Genomic DNA, 22,260 nt, shown 5'->3' with positions numbered 1-22,260 from the left:
ATAATTATAAAAATAATTTTATTATTGAATTATTTCACCTATTGCACTCTCAGTGACCCATCCAGATGTGTTCACACAGACCAGACATTCAGTGCATAAAACTTCACAATTTCAATTCCAACCCAGATCAAATACGTAGGCCCCAACTGAATATTTAATAACTAATGTGGGCCAAGAACAGTATTCAGGCTTTCAATATAAAACCAGATTTTATCAATCCCTCAAAATCAAAATTAAATAATTCTGATATATTTGACCCCATTTTTACATTACTATGAGCAAGACCTGTGTCCACGTAAAATCAACAATGTTCTCTGGTGCATTTGACTGCATACCCTATGGGCCAATATTTTTACTGGAGATGACAGCAATAAGCATACACCCAGCCATTGGTCCTGCAACTAGTTTCCATTGACTAGCAGCATTGAAAACACCAGAGAACTTGTTTAAAAAAAAAAAAAAAAAGACATATTTTTTAACCAAAGTTCACAGCAACTGAATCAGTAATATATAGGATGGGTCCAGCAATTTAAGCGCATGCTAAATTAAAGAGGCTCTTCAGTTCTGAAGTAAGACTTTATCCATGAGTTCACAGGTAAATTATATTAGAAACCATGTGTTGAGGTAAAAAATATGACCAAAAACTTAATAAACATTTGTGTAAATTAAATAAAATCTGACTAAAAATATAGCCTTTATTGGCTTCTTGCATTTCAATATATTTCTTCCTTTCTGTGCTTCCATGGATAACCTTACACATAAGCTAGTTAGACTCATGTGAGTCAATATAATAATTTAATTTAAAACAAATTATTTATCTTTTTATTTAATAATATATGAAACATATGACAAAATATTAATAGATGTAATTGTTGATTATTGGGTTGGATATAGAATTCTCACCATTTTAGGCCGGGCGCGGTGGCTCAAGCCTGTAATCCCAGCACTTTGGGAGGCCGAGACGGGCGGATCACTAGGTCAGGAGATCGAGACCATCCTGGCGAACACGGTGAAACCCCGTCTCTACTAAAAAAATACAAAAAACTAGCCGGGCGAGGTGGCGGGCGCCTGTAGTCCCAGCTACATAGGAGGCTGAGGCAGGAGAATGGCGTAAACCCGGGAGGCGGAGCTTGCAGTGAGCTGAGATCCGGCCACTGCGCTCCAGCCCCGGCGACAGAGCGAGACTCCGTCTCAAAAAAAAAAAAAAAAAAAGAATTCTCACCATTTTGCTGACAGGAGTTAGCCTGAATTAGATAGAAACCAAGAGAAGGGTTCCTAGAGGTCCCCTGGTGTATGGGACAGGACCTCATTCCCACATAACTCAAAAAGCAGCCAGGGAAAAGAAATTAAGCTTCATTAACTTGTAGGTGAACTAGCACATGGGTTGTTACTGGAGACATGCCACTGGCTGCACAGAGAGGAGAATCTCCAACCCATTCACATAAAAACTTGCACAAGTCTCGGGTTCACTCAGATAAAGAAAAAAAGCCTGGCACAGAAAAACTTTTGTCCTTTGTATAATCAGCTGGCTCCCAGTAATAAGCTTATTCTCCTTCTGTTAGCACAAACACAGCGAACTCCACTAATTTCCACTGAGAACTTTTATTTTCTTTTTGAATTGTGAGGCTGGCCTCTACAAGTTTTCATGTCAGCTCTTGACTGGTCCCGGTCCAAGTTTTCGGCCAAGCTATAACTTCAACTCTAGATAGATCTCAGGTCAAAAGAGCAGTCTCTATAAATTGCTTCATCAGCCCCTGATTGGTTCTGGCCCACGCTTTCTGATTGGCCTGGACCAAGTCCATAAGTCGCAGTCCATAAGAACCCTAAACCCCAACATCATGGGTTCAATCCATTTAGTCCTCCACTTTCTGCTAGTGGAGACATTTTTTCTTTCACTTATTAAACATTTGCTCCACCATCACCGTTGTGTTCCCCCTTCTTAGCTATCTTGGTCATAGGACAAAGAACTCTGGGTATTATTTCAGACAATGAGAGACTGTTTTGTCTTTGTGCATTAGTGAGACTACGACATATTTTGATGCATGGGCTGGGCAAGAAGGAATTTATCAGATGGGTGATTAGGAGTAGATCTTTTACTCTCCACTTTCTGAGGTTCTTGTCCTAAGTTTTGAATCTCAAGAGCTGACAAAACACTGGTACCGTGTCAGTCATTTAAAAATAATTAATAGTAGTGCCAGCCTTAAGACTCAGGGAAAAGCTTGCTGCAGGGGACTTTATCAATTCCCCAATTACTCCCAGTTGTCTGAATTTTGGCTCTGTTCTAATTCAGATTCCTTTAACAGAAAGCATATCCACCACATGGGATTAGAAAGGGGTCCTTGGGCAACTGTGGTTTGGGACTGAGCCTACAACTCAATGTTACCTGAAGGCCCTTCAACTAATTCCAGTTCCCAAGAGCCCATTGGAGCATCAGCACAATAACTTCCAGTCATGTTATCACATTTTCCTTCTTTCTTCATGTGGCTATTATGTCTACTATACCCTCTTTATAAGCAATGTTCTGTGTGTTTTTGCAATGTAGAGACATAAACTTGTCTGATAAAGTCAGTTCATGTGTTGGTAACAAATAATTTTTAAGTTATTAAGAATGTAACTTAAATAATTTTTGTTTTTGTGATTTCCAAGAAACAAAAAATTTAGAATTTCTCTAATGTTTTACACAGTTCAGGCCTTTCTGTCCCTCTGTAATAGATATTCATTGCAGTGGATGAGATAATAGTTTACCCTGAGTGAATACCTTCCTCTTCATTTGGGTTGTTTCTTCATTTGATGTAAAAGCTCAGCAGTATCCAATTAATCTAAACATTTCCTTTATGAGACTTTTTTTTTTTTAAATTCTGGTGACATGTGATGGGGACACCCTATCAAAACCCACATCTCTCTTTCTAACATTTACCTGAAAAAAATTTCAAGTCAGGGTTTTACCTAGCATTTCAATCTCAGATTGCCTCCTAGTAAAATTAGATTTTTCTCTGTGGGAAGCCTTGTCTACACTTTGTCTAAAACTTACAGTTCCTCAGTTATCTTCTCTCTTACATCCTTTGTCAGTAATCATGTCTCATTGCCTATTTGTAAGCAGGATAATTCCACTTTTAACAGTTGGGAGAAAACCACCCTTAATTGACATATTTTAGTATTTTTGCTGTCCCCATCATACAAAGGACAGCCATTATTCAATCCAGGCTCTCCTCAATGCTCTTTTGAGGTATCTGTTTTTGCATCCAAGTACATTGGGATTTAAACAGACAAGATATTTTACATTTGCAAGTCAATTGGTCCCATTCTCTGATATTCCAAGGTTTTCTTGGGGTCCTATCAGAGGGAGCCAGAAATTCTATAAAGAGACTCCCTCCATTAATGTCTTGTCAAAATTTAATTAGTACCTAATTTCTGCCAGGCTTCTGGGGTACTTTGAAGGCCTTTGGAATTAAGTTAGTCTAGGAAATCAGCAGGGCAAAAACATAGGGCTTTGGGCAGGTGAGCCTGGTTAATCCTTCCAGCTAGCTCATCCGGATCCAAGGGTGAAGGGTGTGCTTGCATAATGGGATGCCCCTATAACTTTCTGTCCACCCTGGGTCATTATGAAAAGAGGAAAGACAATGATAGGCACTTTTTCTCCACATTTTTCTAGATGTGTGACAGATCATCTGTGGTCTGTACTCTCCTCGAGTGCATTCTTCTTTAACTCTTAACATTCAGACTCTAAAGAAAAAGCAGTTTACATTATATTTCACCATATATATTCTATTTCTGGAGCTGGTATGTTCATCTTGGGGAAAGGAGACCTGGACTGTTCAGGGTAGCATTAATTTCAATGCTGGTCAATAACCTTTTTTTTTTTTTATCTTAATGGCAATCCAGATTTTTGTAAGCATTGTAAAATTAACTCTGACCTCTTTGCAGTCATATCAGGCAAGCCTAAAAACTATAATTCCCAAAAGTCAGAGAGAAAAACCATTGAAAAACCCTCAAAGGCAACTTCTGGGTGTTCTGCCTACCTCTATTATTCAGGGCCCTCAATAGTTCTATCATCAGCCCCTGTGGTTGTGGCATGCAAGAAAGCTCCAACTTCACTGTTGCTCCTAAAATAAATGTCCTGTTCACATGATACCACTAGATTCCAAGTTTCTTTCTCATTACACCTCATAAAAAATTAGAGAGATCTAAGCAAGTTCTATAATGACTTTGATAGATATACAAAGACTTTCCAAAATCTAATACAAGTGTTTGATCTCCCATGGGGAGATGTTCTGTTATTCCTAATCCAAACTCTAACTGCTGCTGAGAAACAGGCATCTCTACAGGCAGCAGAGAGATTTGAAGAAAAACAGCATATCTCCTATAGTCAGTCAAAAATTAGACCCAGTTGAAAGTGGAAATAGGGTAAAAAGAGACAGAATTTCTATTCCTAATAGAAAGAAAGGTTGTGCCCCTTCAAAACTGTAACTGGAACCCTAGTGACCCAGAAAGAAAACACATTCTGATTTGTATATTGTAAGGCTTGCAAAGAACCAGAACCAAACTTTTCACTTACTTTAAGCTCTCCTTTCTGTATCAGATACAAGATGAAAATCCCTCAGCCTTTTTTTGAAAGGTCTTAAAAGACCAGTTAATTATTCAGGCAGCCACTAATATCAGAGAAAAAAAAAACTACAAAAGCAGATTGTGAGCCTGGATAGCACTTGGAAAACCTTCTGGGGTTGACCTCCTTGGTCTTATATATCAGAGACAAGGAGAAAGCACAAGAAAAAGAGGAATAGCACAAGAGAAAAAAAGATACGCTAGATGCCACTTCACAGGCTAATGAGATCCAGAATCCCCAAGGTACACCTGATAATTGCTATCAATGTGGCAAGTGGGGGTATTCAATAAGTATTGCTCAGGCAGCAAGAAGAAACCACCTTCTTCTGCTCATTGTTGAGACCACTGGAAGTCATACTCTCCATGGAGATGTAGATCACTGAGTCAAGGACAGGTCTCCTCAATATTCCAACAGGAATGATGGGTCCCAGAGAAAATTCCACAGCTCCAATAGCTGTAACTGCCATTACTATCCAGGAGCCCCATGAGATTATGGAAGTAGAAGGGAGGAAAGTAAAAGTCTAGGACTAGTTTCTTTGTTCTCTTTTCCAATTCAGAGTTTCCCTTCTCTCATAGGATAAGTATGATAGACTTCTTGGGAAGGAAAAACACTGTTTTTAATTTCTTAGCTGAAAAGAAATTTAAGATCCAACCATCAAAAGTTCAGGTCCATCTGATTTCAGAAATACAGTGAAAAGAGTTAGATAGCTTGTCTTTGGCAGACAGTAAAGGAAGGACCCCCAGAAAACCCCCAACCCATGGGTCAGTGTCTCATTTCCACTTAACACAGAAAGCTGACTGTGAAAAAATAATCAAGTTTCAGGCAGTATTAAGGGAAATAGCACAGGGGGATTGTGACTGTAGATATGCTCATGGCTACTCAGGGAAATCTGTAGCCAATTTAATGAAGAACTTTCACAAACATCTGGCTCATTCACGTAAGGAAACAAAGTGTGACACAGAAATGTCTTTGTCTTTTGTATAATTAACATGTTCTTATGAAAATATTTCTTCTCTTCTTGTGGGCATGAACACAGTGGGCTTTGGTAGATTCCAGTGAATGCTATCTTTTTCTTTTTGCTTGTGAGCTTAGCCTCTATGAATTACTACTTCAGATGCTGATTAGTTCTGGGCTATATTCCCAGGCCAAGCTTTCACTTAAGCTCCTGTTGGGTAGCACAGCAAAATGAGAAGTCCCTATAAATCAGCACTTCATCCCCTGATTGGACTGGGAAAAGAGTAAGGCAAAATGTGTGACTGGTCCTTGGTGAAGGTCCTGGGTCAATCTGAGTCACATTTCCAAGACAATCCACAAACTAAGCACATTATTTAACCTTCTCTATCCATAGAATCCCTGATTCTTCACCTCAGAGTGGGCAATTTATTGAGGCCTGCCCTCTCTGCTGGCAGACAACTTTCTTCTTTCAATTATGAAGCTATTATTTTATTCCACCCTTCACCCTCGTGTTCGTGTTCACTTATTTTCTTGGACCTGAGACAAAGAACTCCAGGTATTATCTCAGAAATATAAGAACTGAAACATCTTGTTGCTTTGGTGAGACTACAACATATTTTGACACATTCGCCAGGAAGAAAGGGATTTATTAGAAGAGTGAGTGGAACTGGACTCTTTATTTTTAATTTATTTTTATTTTTTAATTTCTGAGGCTTCTTACACTCAGTGTTTTTCTCATAAGAGCAACCTTGCAAATGTTGGTTTTCTATTGACCCCATTTTCTTTCACAGAAAACCTAACCACTGCTTGAGATTTAAAAAAGATCCTAGGGTAATTGAAGGTTTCTGGCTGGAGATACACCTCAGTGTTACCAGAAGGCCTTGGACTAACTCTTTTTTTCTGAAAGCCCATCAGGGCTTTGGCACAAGGACTTCCAGTCTTTCTATATCAAAATTTTCTTCTTTCTTTTTAAGGCTATCATGTCTTCTATTCCTTCTTTGTATGCAATATTGGAGGTGTTCTACAACCTAGAGATACAATCTTGTTTGGTAAAGTCAGTCAGTATCCTAGTAATTGGAAATGTAACTCAAAGTGTTTTTCATTTTGTGATTTCCTAGAAACAGAAAAAAATCAAGCTCTCTCTAAATTTGTACCTAATAAGGGTCCTTAAATCCCCTAATAACAGCCAGCCATGTCACTGGATGAGAGAATATTTCACTTTGAGTGAATATGTTCCTCTTCATTTGGGCTGTCTCTTCACTCCATGTAAAAGCTCAGCACTGTTCAATGAATGTAAACATTTTATTTATGAAACAACTTAGGTTTCTAATGGCAGGGAGCATGCTACAGGGACAGCCTATCAAACCCCAAATCTCTCTTTCTGACATTTATCTGAAAAAAAGTTCATGTCCAGGTTTTTACCTAGCATTTCTAACCCTACAGTACCACCTATTAAAATGGGATAATATTTTGTGTGGAGCCTTGCCTACTCTTTGTTCAAAACTTATAGTCCCCTAAGTATTTTCCCTTTTACATCCCTTTATTAGTGATCATGTCCCATTCCCTATTTGGAGGGCAAGATAATTCCATTTGTAACAATTAGGAGAATGTTACCTCAAAAGACAGATTTTAAACTTTTTGCTGTCCCCATCAAAGAAATGACAGCTGTTTTGTGGCACATCCTATGCTCTTCTGTGTCATATCCTCTGCATCTAAGTATATTGGGAATTAAATAAACAATATATTTTTTTTGTCAACTGCTCCCACTCTCTGAGATGCCAATGTTTTTTGGAGCCAGAGTAAGCAAAGCCAGAGATGGTATTTGAGCACTGTCTTCATTGAAGAATCTTGCCAAAATTTAACTAGAACCTAATTCCTCTCAAGTCTCTGGGGTACCACCAGACCCTTTCGGGTTGAGTGAGCCTAGGAAATCAGTAGGGTAAAAAGCTAGGGTTTTGTTCAGGTGAGCATGGCAAATCCTCCTGGAGAGCTTCTCCAGAACTATGAGTGAAGGCCACACTTCTCTTAATGTGCCGGGACCCAAAGGGTAAAGAAAAAAGAAGAGGCACGCCCTTCTATTTTTCTCTCCATTCTGGGTCAATCTAAAAAAAAAAATAAGAAGACTGAGAGACACCTTTTCTCTTCACTTTTCTAGATGGGTAACACATAATTTGAAGTCTACACTTCCCTTGAGTGCATTCTTCTTTAACTGTTTTTTCCCTTAGACCCTGAACAAACAAACAAACAAACAAACAACAGCTTATATTCTATTTCAGAAGGGCTCAGTCATCTATGGAAAGGAGGCTTGGCCTCTTCAGGGAAGCAATAATTTTAATACTATTCAACAACCAGATTTTTTTTACTTATTTGAGGCAACCCAGAATTGTGTAAGCGTTGTCAAATTCACCCTGCCCTCTTGGCATCCCTATCAAGAAAGCCTACAAAATATAATTCCCCAAAGTCAAAGACACTAACTTTGGAAAACCCTCAAAAGCTAATTATGTGTATCCTACCTGCCTCCCTTATTCAGGGACCCCTATAATGATATTATATTATCTTGTCTTGCCAAGCAAGAGACCCCCAATTTCATGGTTACCCCATGGGAAATGTTCAATGGACATGGTGTTACTAGGATTCTAGTTTTCTTTTCACTGTAGAACTTCTAACACAGGGGAGGACCTGGGCAATTTCTCTGATTGTGAGAGATATACAGAGGCTTTACAAAATCTAACCCAACTGTTGAATCTTATGTGGAGAGATGCTATGCTACTTCTAAGTTAAATCCTAACTGTTGCAGAGAAACAGGCACCTCTACAGACAGCAGAGATATTCAGAGACACACAGCAGACCTCGTATATGCAGTTAAAGGGAAACCCAGTCAAAAAGGGAAGGAGGGTAAGAAAGAGACAGAATCCCACTTTAATAAGAAGAGAAGCATGTCATTAAAAACCCTAATTGAATCCCTACTTATCCCATACATCTGTGAAAAAAAAAAAACCAAAAAACCAAAAAACACTATCTTATGTGTATATTAAAAACACTTTCTTATGTGTATATTAAAAGGCTTGCAAATAATCATAACCAATCCTCTCAGTTACTCTGAACTGTCTTTATTAAATACTGTTGAAAATCACTTAGTTTTTTTTTGGAAAGACTGAGGGATACTTTAGTGAAGCCCAGTTCTCTATCTCCTAATAAATATTGAGAGACACATAATCTTAAAAGACAAGTTTATGAAATCCCTATATTGGAAGGAAATTGCAAAAGCAGATTGTGAGCATGGATAGCACCTTAGAAAACTTCCTAGGTCTGGCCTCATCAATATTTTACAGCAGGTACCAGAAGAAGGAGACCTGGGAAGAAAAAAGGAGGCACAAGAGAAAAAAGGAAGCACTAGTTGCCACTTCACATGCTAATGAGATCTGGAATCCTCAACGTGTACCTGCTAATTGTTACTGGTGTGGCAAGTGGGGACACTATAAATGGGCTATCCAGAACAGCAATAAGAAGCCACCCCAGCCTTGTCCCAGTAGTTGAGACTACTGGAATTAAAACTGTCCCAGGAGATGTAGATTACCAAGTTCAAGGCCAGTCTGTCTGATGGTCCACCAGGACCATTACATCACACAGCTCAGTAGGCAGGCTCCAAGGATTCCCATCAATGTCTAGGAGTCCCAAGTGAATCTGCACATAAAAGGGTACAAAGTAAATATTCTTTTAAACACTAGACCCTGTCTCTATTTTTAAATTCCTAATCCAGCCTTTCAATTTTTCCACAGCATGATCATGATGGATTTCTCAAGAAGACACTAAAGCTCTTCTTAATTTTTTAGTTGGAAGGGAATTTAGTGTCTCCAAATCTAAACCTAAGCTCTATTAAGCTCTTAATCTAAAGTACCTGGGTCTAGTCTTATCAGAAGGAAACAGAGCACCAGGGAAGGAAATGATAGAGCTCATTTTTCTTAACTTCTAAAGGGATTCATAGGCATTATTGTATTTTGAAGACTTTGAATTCTGCAATACAATAAAATAGTTTATCTTTTACACTACTTCATAAAATAAACTCAAGCAGCAAAAACTATGTCCCTAAATTCATTTATGAACCCAGAACTCAAAGCATTATCTAGCTAAAGCAAGCCTTACTTAAAGCATCAACCTTCAATCTTCTGATAGAAAATGTATTTACTCTCTATGTATCAGAAAAAAAGAATAGCCCAGGGATTTTTAACTAAGCCTTGAGTTATAGCTCAGTAACTAGTGGGTTATCTAAGTGAGGAAGTTGACTTGATGGCTAAAGTATGAGAAATTCCCTCTGAGAAATTACAGCAGTCACTTTGCTGGTGACAGAGGCCACAGTGTTAACCACATAAAATAGCTTAACTGTTTGCACCCCACCCAGCATAGCAGTACTACTGTCCTTTAAGGGAAGCCTCTGGCTAACAATCACCTCCCCAGATATCAAGCTTTGCTATTAGAGATATCTTCAGTCTAATTGAAAACTTTCCCTTGCCTGAAACCACCCACTTTTTTTCCAGAGGACACTGGAGAAATTTAACATGATTGTGAAGACGTAGTGATGCAACCAGAAAAAAAAATTATCAGAATCACTGTTCATATACTCTGTAAAGTTTCAATTAATGAAAAAGGATTTTCTTAAATAGCACTTAGATTAACTAAAAGTGGATATCCAACATATAGGTATATTCAAAAGGTCTTTATTTTTCTCTCTTCATAGAACTTGTTTTTGCGGAAAAGGAATTTTCTTCAGGTGACAGAATTACTTTCCTCCACTCTATCTTGCCACTCTTGATGCCTGGAATAAAGACCCTGGGATCACTTCTGGTGGTCTGTGGCTCCCTGAGAAAACAGAAAAGGCAGCTCAAATCCTGTTTGCCTTCTTAAACCACTGAAGTTACAGATGAATATTTACCTCTCAAAATCTCTTGGTCTTCTGGCTATGCTTGTTTATTAGACCCTGGTAATTTTATTCCTCACTGAATACCTAAAGGACTTCACTTGGAGGCCAATAATCCAGTCGGGAAATTGACCAACTAGAGATTGTATAACTACAAAATCTTCTGCTGGTCTGTGTGGTTATATATGTGTTATGTGTATGATATCTATTTAAAAGATCTCTAGTTTAAAAAGAATATGTGCTCAAATCAAATAATTTTAAAGGAAAGATAAAGGGTGTGGTATCTTTCAGTTCATATGACTTTAATTTTTGTAAATAAAAACACTTTTAAAGATTATTGTTAAAATACAAATGTCTTCAAGATTTAAATAGGTTGGGTAAATTGTGTGGGACAGATGCTATGTTGCTAAAAGTTTCAAGATTTCAAACTGCTTCTTTGACTTTTAAAAACTGTCCCCTTGCCTGATTCATTATTGGTAACATTGGAGGACATATAATGTAAGCATAACCCTAACCACGTTGAAAGAAGTAAGACTTAATCTGCACCTAGCACATAATTAAAACAACTTACTAGGTTTTACATTTGAGTTAAAATTTTCTAAGACTATTACACCAGTTAGAATGGTGATCATTAAAAAGTCAGGAAACAACAGATGCTGGAGAGGATGTAGAGAAATTGGAATGCTTTTATGCTTTTAGTGGGAATGTAAATTAGTTCAACCATTGTGAAAGACAGTGAGGCAATTCCTCAAGGATCTAGAACTAGAAATACTATTTGACCCAGAGATCCCATTACTGGGTATACACCCAAAGAATTAAAAATCATGGTGATATAAAGATACATGTATATGTATGTTTATTGTGGCACTATTCAGAACAGCAAAGACTTAGAACCAAACCAAATGCCCATCAATCATAGACTGAATTAAGAAAATGTGGCACATATACATCATGGAATACTATGCAGCCATAAAAAGGATGAGTTCATGTCCTTTGTAGGGACATAGGTGAAGCTGGAAACCATCATTCTCTGCAAACTATGACAAGGACAGAAAACCAAACACCATATGTTCTCACTCATACAAAGAGAAATACCTAATGTAAATAATGAGTTGATGGGTGCAGCAAACCAACATGGCACATGTATACCTATGTAACAAACCTGCACATTGTGCACATGTACCCTAGAACTTAAAATATAATAAAAAAGAAATAATTTTCTAGCATAGTATGTAATAAAAAGCACTGAAAACAGATTTATGTGCAAGCTATGCAAAAAATAAAATATATTTTTAGTAAAAGATTATAAGAAAACATAAAAAGGTAAATTTTGTTTGGGGACAAGGAATCATCTTAAATTAGATAAAATAAATGAGGATGTTTGAGTAAATTGTGGGGTTTGCAAAAATTAATTTTGCAGAAGAAATTCTGTGTGTGAATATATTAACTAAATTCATAAGGGTACTCTATGATTTTTCTGTAAACTAAGTATTGAAATAAAAGCACAACAATGTAGTTTTAAGGGACTAACTTACACTTTAGCAACACTTGTAGAGAGTTATACAAGATTTCTAGAAATATTACATCATTGTCTAACTGGTTAAGATTGAATAGAACTGTCTATAAAGTTACATAAAAATGGACTTTAATGTTAATAGAAGAATGCAAGGTGAAATTTGTATTTTTCCCTCAAACAGAATTTTCATGTACTAGTAAAGGGTAATGAAAGGTGATAGGGTTCAGTTGTGTCCCCACCCAAATATCATTTTAAGTTGCCATGTGGTGTAGTAGGGATGCAGCAACAGGTAATTAAACGATGGGGACTGCTGTTTCTTTTGCTGTTCTTGTGATAGTGATTAAGTCTTGCGAGATCTGATGGTTCTATAAATGTGAGTTTCCCTGAACAAACTCTCTTCTCTTTTCGGCTGCCATGTGAGACACAACTTGCCTTCAACCATAATTGTGAGGTTTCTTCAGACATGTGGAAGTCTAAGCCCATTAAATCTTCTTCTTTAATAAGTTATCCAGTATGTTTTCATCAGCAGCATGAAAATGGACTAATGCAGTAAATTAATACTGTGAGTGAGGCACGCTGCTGAAAAGATACCTGAAAATGTGGAAGCCACTTTGGAACTGGGTAAAAGGCAGATTTTGGAACAGTTTAGAGGGTTCAGAAGAAGATAGAACAATATAGGAAAGTTTGGAACTTCCTAGAGACTTGAATGGATTTGACAAAAATGCTGATAGTTATATGGGCCATGAAATCCAAGCTAAGGTGGTCTTGGATGGAAATAAGGAACTTGTTAGGAACTGGAGTAAAGGTGACCCTTATTATGGCTTAGCAAAAATACTGGTGGCACTTTGCTCCTGCCCTAGAGACTTGCGGAATTTTGAACTTGAGGGAGATAATTTAGGGTATCTGGGAGAAAAAATTTCTAAGGAGCAAAACATTTAAGATGTGAATAGGGTCTTTTTAAAGGCATTCAGTTTTACAAGGGAAGCAGAACATAAAAGTTTAGAAAATTTGCAACCTGTCAATGTGATAGAAAAAAATTCCATCTTCTGAAGATAAATTGAAGTTGGCTGCAGAAATTTGCAAAGGTATCAAGGAGCCAAATTTTAATCCCCAACAATGAGAAAAATGTCTCCAGGCCATGTCAATGACCACTGTAGCAGCTCTTCCCATCACAGGCTGAGATGGAAGAAGAAAAAATGGTGTCAGGGGTGAGGCCCAGGGTTCCTCTGCTGTGTGCAGTCTAGGAACTTGGTGTCATGCATCCCAGCCACTTCAGCTGTGACTACAAGGGGCCAAGATACAGCTTGAACTGTAGTTTCAGATATTGCAAACCTTAATCCTCGACAACTTCCGTGTGGTTTTGAGCCTGCAAGTGCATGGAAGTAAAGAATTGAAATTTGGGAACCTCTGCCTACATTTCAAAGGAGGATATATGGAAGTGCTAGCATGTTCAGGCAGAAGTTTGCTTCAGGGGTGTGGGGCTCATGGAAAACTTCTGCAACAGCAGTGTGGAAGGAAAATATGTGGAGGGAACCCTGAGAAATAGTCTCTACTGAGGCACTGCCTAGTGGAGCTGTGAGAACAGAGCCACAATTCTCCAGAATGGTATATCCACCAACAACTTTGTGCCTCTGGAAAAACCACAGACACTAAATACCAGCCCATGAAAACAGCCAGCAGGAGGCTATACTCTGCAATTCCACAGGGCAGCTTCCCAAGGCCGTGGTAGCCCACCTCTTGCATCAGCATGACTTGGACGTGAGACATTGAGTCAAAGAGGTTAGTTTGAAGCTTTCAGATTTTACTACCCCAGCCGGGCGCGGTGGCTCAAGCCTGTAATCCCAGCACTTTGGGAGGCCGAGACGGGTGGATCACAAGGTCAGGAGATGGAGACCATCCTGGCTAACACGGTGAAACCCCATCTCTACTAAAAAAATACAAAAAAACTAGCCGGGCGCGGTGGCGGGCGCCTGTAGTCCCAGCTACTAGGAGGCTGAGGCAGGAGAATGGCGTGAACCTGGGAGGCGGAGCTTGCAGTGAGCCGAGATTGCGCCACTGCACTCCAGCCTGGGCGACAGAGCGAGACTCCGTCTCAAAAAAAAAAAAAAAAAAAAAAAAAAAATTACTACTACACTGGATTTTGGATTTGTCTGAGGCCTGTAGCCCCTTTATTTTGGCTAATTTCTCCTCTTTAGAATAACTGTATTTACTCAATTCCTGTTACCGCATTACATCTAAGAAGGAACAAAGTTGCTTTCCACTGTATAGACTCATATGTAGAAGAGACTTGGCTTGTCTAGTGGAGACTTTGGACTGTGGACATTTGAGTTAATGGTGAAATGAGTTAATACTTTAGGGGACTTTTCTGAAGGTGTGACTAGTTTGAAATATGAGGACAAGAGACTTGGGACTGGCCAAAGGCAGAATAATATTGCTTGGCTCTATCCCCACCCAAATCTCATTTTGAACTCCCACGTGTTGTGGCAGAAACCCAGTGGGAGATAATTGAATCATGGGAATGAGACTTGATGGTTCTATAAGTGGGAGTTTCCCTGCACGAACTCTCTTATATGCTGCCATGTGAGACGTGCCTTGACTTCCACCATGATTTATGAGGCTTCCCCAGCTGTGTGGAACTGTTAAGTACTCTAATTCTCTTTTGCTTTGTAAACTGCCCAGTCTTGTGTATGTTTTGTCAGCAGCATGAAAACAGATGAATACAAAAGGTTTTTTGCCCTTTGGATTTTTTTTTCCACTTATTTTGACAAAACAACTCAGTTATTTGAAATTCTATTTTATAATATTATGTGTTTTACACTTCTAACATATTTTACAGGTTTTCCAACATAAAACTTCAGTCTCAAGGTTGTATTTCCTGACTACAGGCTTTTGGATGCTACAGAAGTCCCCTGTGTTTCAGAAAGTCTGGGATGTCTTAAATTTTATTTTCTGAATGTTTGTGGTCAATCAAAATTAACGTTATTAAGTTGGATTGTTATAAATTGTAGAAATAACCAAATTTCTTTTTCAATCATTTTACTGACTTCAACCACCCTGGACATTTTGTCACTACACACAATTGTTGTCTTACTTTATTTAATTAATTAATTTTATTTATTGTTTGTTTGTTTATTTTCTTTTTCTTTTTCTGTTCTTTTTTTCTTTTTTATTATACGTTAAGTTCTAGAGTACATGTGCACAACGTGCAGGTTTGTTACATATGTATACATGTGCCATGTTGGTGTGTTGCACCCATTAACTCGTCATTTACATTAGGTGTATGTCCTAATGCAATCCCTGCCCCCTCCCCCCACCCCACAACAGGCCCCAGTGTGTGATGTTCCCCTCCCTGTGTCCAAGTGTTCTCATTGTTCAATTCCCACCTATGAGTGAGAACATGTACTGTTTGGTTTTCTGTCCTTGCAATAGTTTGCTGATAATGATGGTTTCCAGCTGCATCCATGTCCCTACAAAGGACATGAACTCATCCTTTTTTTTTTTTTTTTTTTTTTTTTGGCTGCATAGTGTTCCATAGTGTATATGTGCCACGTTTTCTAAATCCAGTGTATGATTGATGGCTATTTGGGTTGGTTCCAAGTTTTTGCTATTCTGAATAGTGCCGCAGTAAATATACGTGTGCATGTGTCTCTAGAGCAGAATGATTTACAATCCTTTGGGTAGATACACAGAAATGGTATGGTTGGGTGAAATGGTATTTCTAGCTCTAATCCTTGAGGAATCCCCACACTGTCTTCCGCAAAGGTTGAACTAGTTTACAGTCCCACCAACAGTGTAAAAGTGTTCCTATTTCTCTACATCCTCTCCAGCACCTGTTGTATCCTAACTTTTTAATGATTGCAGTTCTAACTGGTGTGAGATGGTATCTCATTGTGGTTTTGAATTGCATTTCTCTGATGGCGAGTGATGATGAGCATTTCTTCATGTGTCTGTTGGCTGCATAAATGTCTTCTTTGAGAAGTGTCCGTTCATATCCTCTGCCCACTTTTTGATGGGGTTGTTTGTTTTTTTTTCTTGTAAATTTCTTTTAGTTCTTTGTACATTCTGGATATTAGCCCTTTGTCAGATGAGTAGATTGCAAAAATTTTCTCCCATTCTGTAGGTTGCCTGTTCACTCTGAGGGTAGTTTATTTTGCTGTGCAGAAGCTCTTTAGGTTAATTAAATCCCATTTGTCAATTTTGGCTTTTGTTGCCATCACTTTTGGTGTTATAGACATGAAGTCTTTGCCCATGCCTATGTCCTGAATGGTATTCCCTAGGTTTTCTTCTAGGGTTTCTATGGTTTTAGGTCTAACTTTTAAGACTCTAATCCATCTTGAATTAATTTTTGTATAAAGTGTAAGGAAGGGATCCAGTTCCAGTTTTCTACTTATGGCTAGCCAGTTTTCCACTTATGGCTAGCCAGTTTTCCCAGCACCATTTATTAAATAGGGAATCCTTTCCCAATTTCTTGTTTTTGTCAGGTTTGTCAAAGATCAGATGGTTGTAGATGTGTGGTATTATTTCTGAGGGCTCTGTTTTGTTCCATTGGTCTATGTCTCTGTTTTGGTACCAGTACCATGCTGTTTTGGTTACTGTAGCCTTGTAGTATAGTTTGAAGTCCAGTAGCGTGATGCCTCCAGCTTTGTTCTTTTGGCTTAGGACTGCCTTGACAATGCAGGCTCTTTTTTGGTTCCATATGAACTTTAAAGTAGTTTTTTTTTTTTTTTTTTTTTTTCCAATTCTGTGAAAAAAGTCATTGGTAACTTAATGGGCATAGCATTGAATCTATAAATTACTTTGGACAGTATGGCCATTTTCATGATATTGATTCTTCCTATCCATGAGCATGGTATGTTCTTCCATTTGTTTGTGTCCTCTTGTATTTCACTGAGCAGTGGTTTGTAGTTCTCCTTGAAGAGGTCCTTCATATCCCTTGTAAGTTGGATTACTCGGTATTTTATTCTCTTTGATTTTGTATCCTGAGACTTTGCTGAAGTTGCTTATCAGCTTAAGGAGATTTTGGGCTAAGACAATGGGGTTTTCTAAATATACAATCATGTCATCTGCAAACAGGGACAATTTGACTTCCTCTTTTCCTAACTGAGTACCCTTTATATCTTTCTCTTGCCTGATTTCCCTTGCCAGAACTTCCAACACTATGTTGAACAGGAGTGGTGAGAGAGGGCATCCCTGTCTTGTGCCAGTTTTCAAGAGGAATGCTTCCAGTTTTTGCCCATTCAGTATGATATTCACTGTTGGTCTATCATAAATAGCTCTTATTGTTTTGAGATATGTTCCATCAATACCGAATTTATTGAGTTTTTATCATGAAGGACTGTTGAATTTTGTCAAAGGCCTTTTCTGCATCTATTGAGATGATCATGTGGTTTTTGTCTTTGGTTCTGTTTATATGCTGGATTATGTTTATTAATTTGCATATATGAAACCAGCCATGCATCCCAGGGAGAAAGCTCACTTGATCATGGTGAATAAGCTTTTTGATATGCTGCTCAATTCTGTTTGCCAGTATTTTATTGAGGATTTTTGCATTGATGTTCATCAGGGATATTGGCCTAAAATTCCCTTTTTTTGTTGTGTCTCTGTCAGGCTTTGGTATCAGGATGATGTTGGCCTCATAAAATGAGTTAAGAAGGATTCCCTCTTTCTCTATTGGTTGGAATAATTTCAGAAGGAATGGTATCAACTCCTCCTCATACTTCTGGTACAATTTTTCTCTGAATCTGTGTGGTCCTGGACTTTTCTTGGTTGATAGGCTGTTAATTTTACCTCAATTTCAGAGCCTGTTATTGGTCTATTCATGGATTCAACTTCTTCCTGGTTTAGTCTTGGGAGAGTGTATGTGTCCAGGAATTTACCCATTTCTTCTAGGTTTTCTAGCTTACTTGCATAGAGGTGTTTATAGTATTCTCTGATGGTAGCTTTTATTTCTGTGGAGTCAGTGGCGATATTCCCTTTGTCCTTTTTTATTGTGTCTATTCGATTCTTCTCTCTTTTCTTCTTTATTGATCTTGCTAGCGGTCTATCGATTTTGTTGATCCTTTCAAAAAACCACCTTCTGGATTCATTGATTTTTTGAAGAGTTTTTTGTGTCTCTATCACCTTCATTTCTGCTCTGATCTTAGTTATTTCTTACCTTCTGCTAGCTTTGAATGTGTTTTCTCTTGCTTCTCTAGTTCTTTTAATTGTGATGTTAAAGTGGCAATTTTAGATCTTTCCTGCTTTCTCTTGTGACCATTTAGTGCTATAAATTTACCTCTACACACTGCTGTAAGTGGATCCCAGAGATTCTGGTATGTTGTATCTTTGTTCTGATTGGTTTCAAAGAACATCTTTATTTCTGCCTTTTTATTATGTACCCAGTAGTCATTCAGGACAGGTTGTTCAGTCTCCATGCAGTCAAGCAGTTTTGATTGAGTTCCTTAATCCTGAGTACTAGTTTGATTGCACCGTGGTGTGAGAGACAGTTTGCTATAATTTCTATTCTTTTACATTTGCTGAGGAGTACTTTACTTCCAACTATGTGGTCAATTTTGGAATAAGTGCGATGTGGTGCTGAGAAGACTATATATTCTGTTGATTTTGGGTGGAGGGTTCTGTATATGTCTATTAGGTCTGCTTGGAGCAGGGTTGAGTTCAATGCCTGGATATCCTGGTTAACTTTTCTCTCATTGATCTGTCTAATATTGACAGTGGGATGTTAAAGTCTCTCATTATTATTGTATGGGAGTCTATGTCTCTCTGTAAGTCTCTAAGGAATTGCTTTGTGAATCTAGGTGCTCCCATATTGGGTGCATGTATATTTAGGATAGTTAGCTCTTCTTGTTGAATTGATCCCTTTACCATTGTATAATGGCCCTCTTTGTCTCTTTTGATCTTTGTTGGCTTACAGTCTGTTTTATCAGAGACTAGGATTGCAACCCCTGGCTTTTTTTGTTTTCCATTTGCTTGGTAGATTTTCCTCCATTCCTTTATTTTGAGCCTGTGTGTGTCTCTGCCCATGAGATGGGTCTCCTGGATACAGAAAATTGATGGGTCTTGATTCTTTATCCCATTTGCCAGCCTGTGTCATTTAATTGGAGTGTTTAGCCCATTTACATTTATGGTTAATATTGTTATGTGTGCACTTGATCCTCTCATTATGACATTAGCTGTTTATTTTGCTCATTAGTTGATGCAGTTTCTTCCTAACATTGATGGTCTTTACATTTTGGCATGTTTTTGCAATGGCTGTTACCAGTTGTTCTTTTCGATGTTTAATGTTTCCTTCAGGAGCTCTTATAGGGCAGGTCTGGTGGTGATAAAATCTCTAAGCATTTGCTTGTCTGTAAAGGATTTTATTTCTCTTTCACTTATGAAACTTAAGTTTGGCTGTATATGAAAATCTTGGCTGAAAATTCTTTTCTTTAAGAATGTTGAATATTGGCCGCCATTCTCTTCTGGCTTGTAGAGTTTCTGCTGAGAGATCTGCAGTTAGTCTGATGGGCTTCCCTTTGTGGGTAACCTAACCTTTCTCTGTGGCTGCCCTTAACATTTTTTCCTTCATTTCCACTTTGGTGAATCTGACAAGTATGTGTCTTGGAGTTGCTCTTCTCAAGGAATATATTTGTGGCAGTCTCTGTATTTCCTGAATTTGAATGTTGGCCTGACTTGCTAGTTTGGGGAAGTTCTCCTGGATAATATCCTGCAGTGTTTTCCAACTTAGTTCCATTCTCCCCATTACTTTCAGGTACACCAATCAGATGTAGATTTGGTCTTTTCACTAAGGCCATTTCTTGGACAGTTTGCTCATTTCTTTTACTCTTTTTTCTCTAAACTTCTCTTCTCACTTCATTTCATTCATGTGATCTTCAATCACTGATACCCTTTCTTCCAGTTGATCAAGTCGGTTGCTGAAGCTTGTGCATTCCTTACATAGTTCTCATGTCATTGTTTTCATCTCTATCAGTTCATTTAAGGACTTCTCTGCATTGGTTATTATTGTTAGGCATTCGTTAAATCTTTTTTCAAGGTTTTTCATTTCTTTTTACTGGGTTCGTAATTCCTCCTTTAGCTTGGAGAAGTTTGTCTGAAGTCTTCTTTTCTCACCTTGTCAAAGTCATTCTCCATCCAGCTTTGTTCTGTTGTGGTGAGGAGCTGTGTTCCTTTGGAGGGGGAGAGGCACTCTGATTTTTTGCATTTCCAGCTTTTCTGTGCTACTTTTCCCCCATCTTTGTGGTTTTATGTACATTTGGTCTGTGATGATGGTGACATACAGATGGGGTTTTGGTGTAGATGTCCTTTCTGTTTGTTATTTTTCCTTCTAACAGTCAGGACCCTCAGCGTCAGGTCTGTTGGAGTTTGCTGGAGGTCCACTCCAGACCCTGTTTGCCTGGGTATCAGCACTGGAGGCTGCAGAAGAGTGAATATTGCTGAACAGCAAATGTTGCTCTCTGATCGTTCCTCTGGAAATTTCATTTCAGAGGTGTACACAGCCGTGTGAGGTGTGATGTGTCAATCTGCCCCTAGTGGGGGATGTCTCCCAGTTAGTCTACTTGGGTGTCAGGGACCCACTTGAACAGACAATCTGTCCGTTCTCTGATCTCAAACTCCATACTGGGAAAACCACTACTCTCTTCAAAGCTGTCAGACAGGGACATTTACATCTGTAGAGGTCTCTGCTGCCTTTGGTTTGGCTATGTCCTGTCCCTAGAGGTGGAGTCTACAAAGGCAGGGAGTCCTCCTTGAGCTGTGGTGGGCTCTTCATTCTATTCCATTAATTTCTGTGTCTGTTTTAAAGTAAGTGGTGTGTTGGTTTATTTATGATAGCTTTGTAGAATATTTTAAAGTTAGTTTGTAAAATGTCACAAGCTCAGTTCTTCAATGTCTTTGACTCTTCCTTCTCCTGTGTGTTTCTGAGCTCTTTAGAAAATTATTATTTCTGTACAAAATATCATTGAAATATTATATGTTGGCTTAGATCTGTAGCTCATGTAAGGCAATATGAATATTTTATTAATAATATTTTTATCTTTTCATAAACATTAGAAATTTTGACATTTATTGCCTTATTTTTTTAACTTTTATTTTAGCTTAAAATGTACATGTGAAGGTCTGTTATACAGGTAAACTCATGTTACAGGGTTTTGTTGCATGTATTATTTTATCACATGGATACTAAGTACAGTGCTTAATGGTTATTTTATCTTCTCTCCATTCTCTCACCCATTTCCCTCTAGTACACCACAATGTCTACTTTCTTCTTTGTTTTCATAAGTATTTTTTATTTATCTCCCACTTATAAGTGAAAACATGTGGCATTTGGTCTTCAGTCTCCGTATTATTTTGCTAAGAATAATAGCCTCCAGCTCAGCCAGTTCCCACAAAGGGCATGATATGGTTTCTTTTGTTGGCTGCATAGTAATCCATAGTGGACATGTACCACATTTCTTAATGCAGTCTGTCACTGATTAGCATGTAGTTTGATTCCATATCTTTGCTATTGTGAATAATGATGTGGTGAACATTTTCATGCATAAATCTTTAGAACAGAATAAATTATATTGCTTTGGGTATATACCTGCAATGGGATTGCTGGATTGATTGACATTTCTGCTTTTAGTTGTTTGAGTAATCCTCATATTGCTCTCCACAATGGTTAAAATAATTTACCCTTTAACCAATAATGTGTAAGCATTCCATTTTCTTTTAAGCTCACCAGAATCTGTTGATTTTTGCCTTATAAATATATATACATATCAAGAAATGTTAAACTTGTGTTCATACGCTTGCTAGCTCCATATATGTCTTCTATTGAGATATGTCTGCTCATGTCCTTTTTTTAACAGATGTGTATTTTGCAAAATTTTTCTCCCATTCTGTAGATTGTCTATTCACTCTGATGGTGTTTCTGTTGCTGTGCAGAAACTCTTTACTCTAGATACCATGTGTCAGTTTTTACTTTCAGTTCACTTGCTTTTGGTGTCTTCATCACAAAATATTTTGTCGTTTCTCTGCATAAGATGAAATTGTCTAGATTAGCTCCCAGAGTTTTTATAGGTTTGGATTTTACAATTAAGTCATTAGCTCATTTTGAGTTGATTTTTGATATGGTCTTAAAATGGGTCTAGTTTCTTTTCTTTTTTTCATATGGCTAGACAATTATCTCAGTAACGTGTATTAAATACATGGTATTTTTCTCATTATTTGTTGTTAGCTATGCCAAAGATTAAATGGACACTAAGGTACAAATGTGTTTCTAGGCTATTTTGTTCC

The sequence above is a fragment of the Macaca fascicularis genome, chromosome Y (assembly GCF_037993035.2).
Source record: "Macaca fascicularis isolate 582-1 chromosome Y, T2T-MFA8v1.1".
Taxonomy (NCBI): domain Eukaryota; kingdom Metazoa; phylum Chordata; class Mammalia; order Primates; family Cercopithecidae; genus Macaca; species Macaca fascicularis.
Note: the sequence above shows the minus strand (reverse complement) of the source record.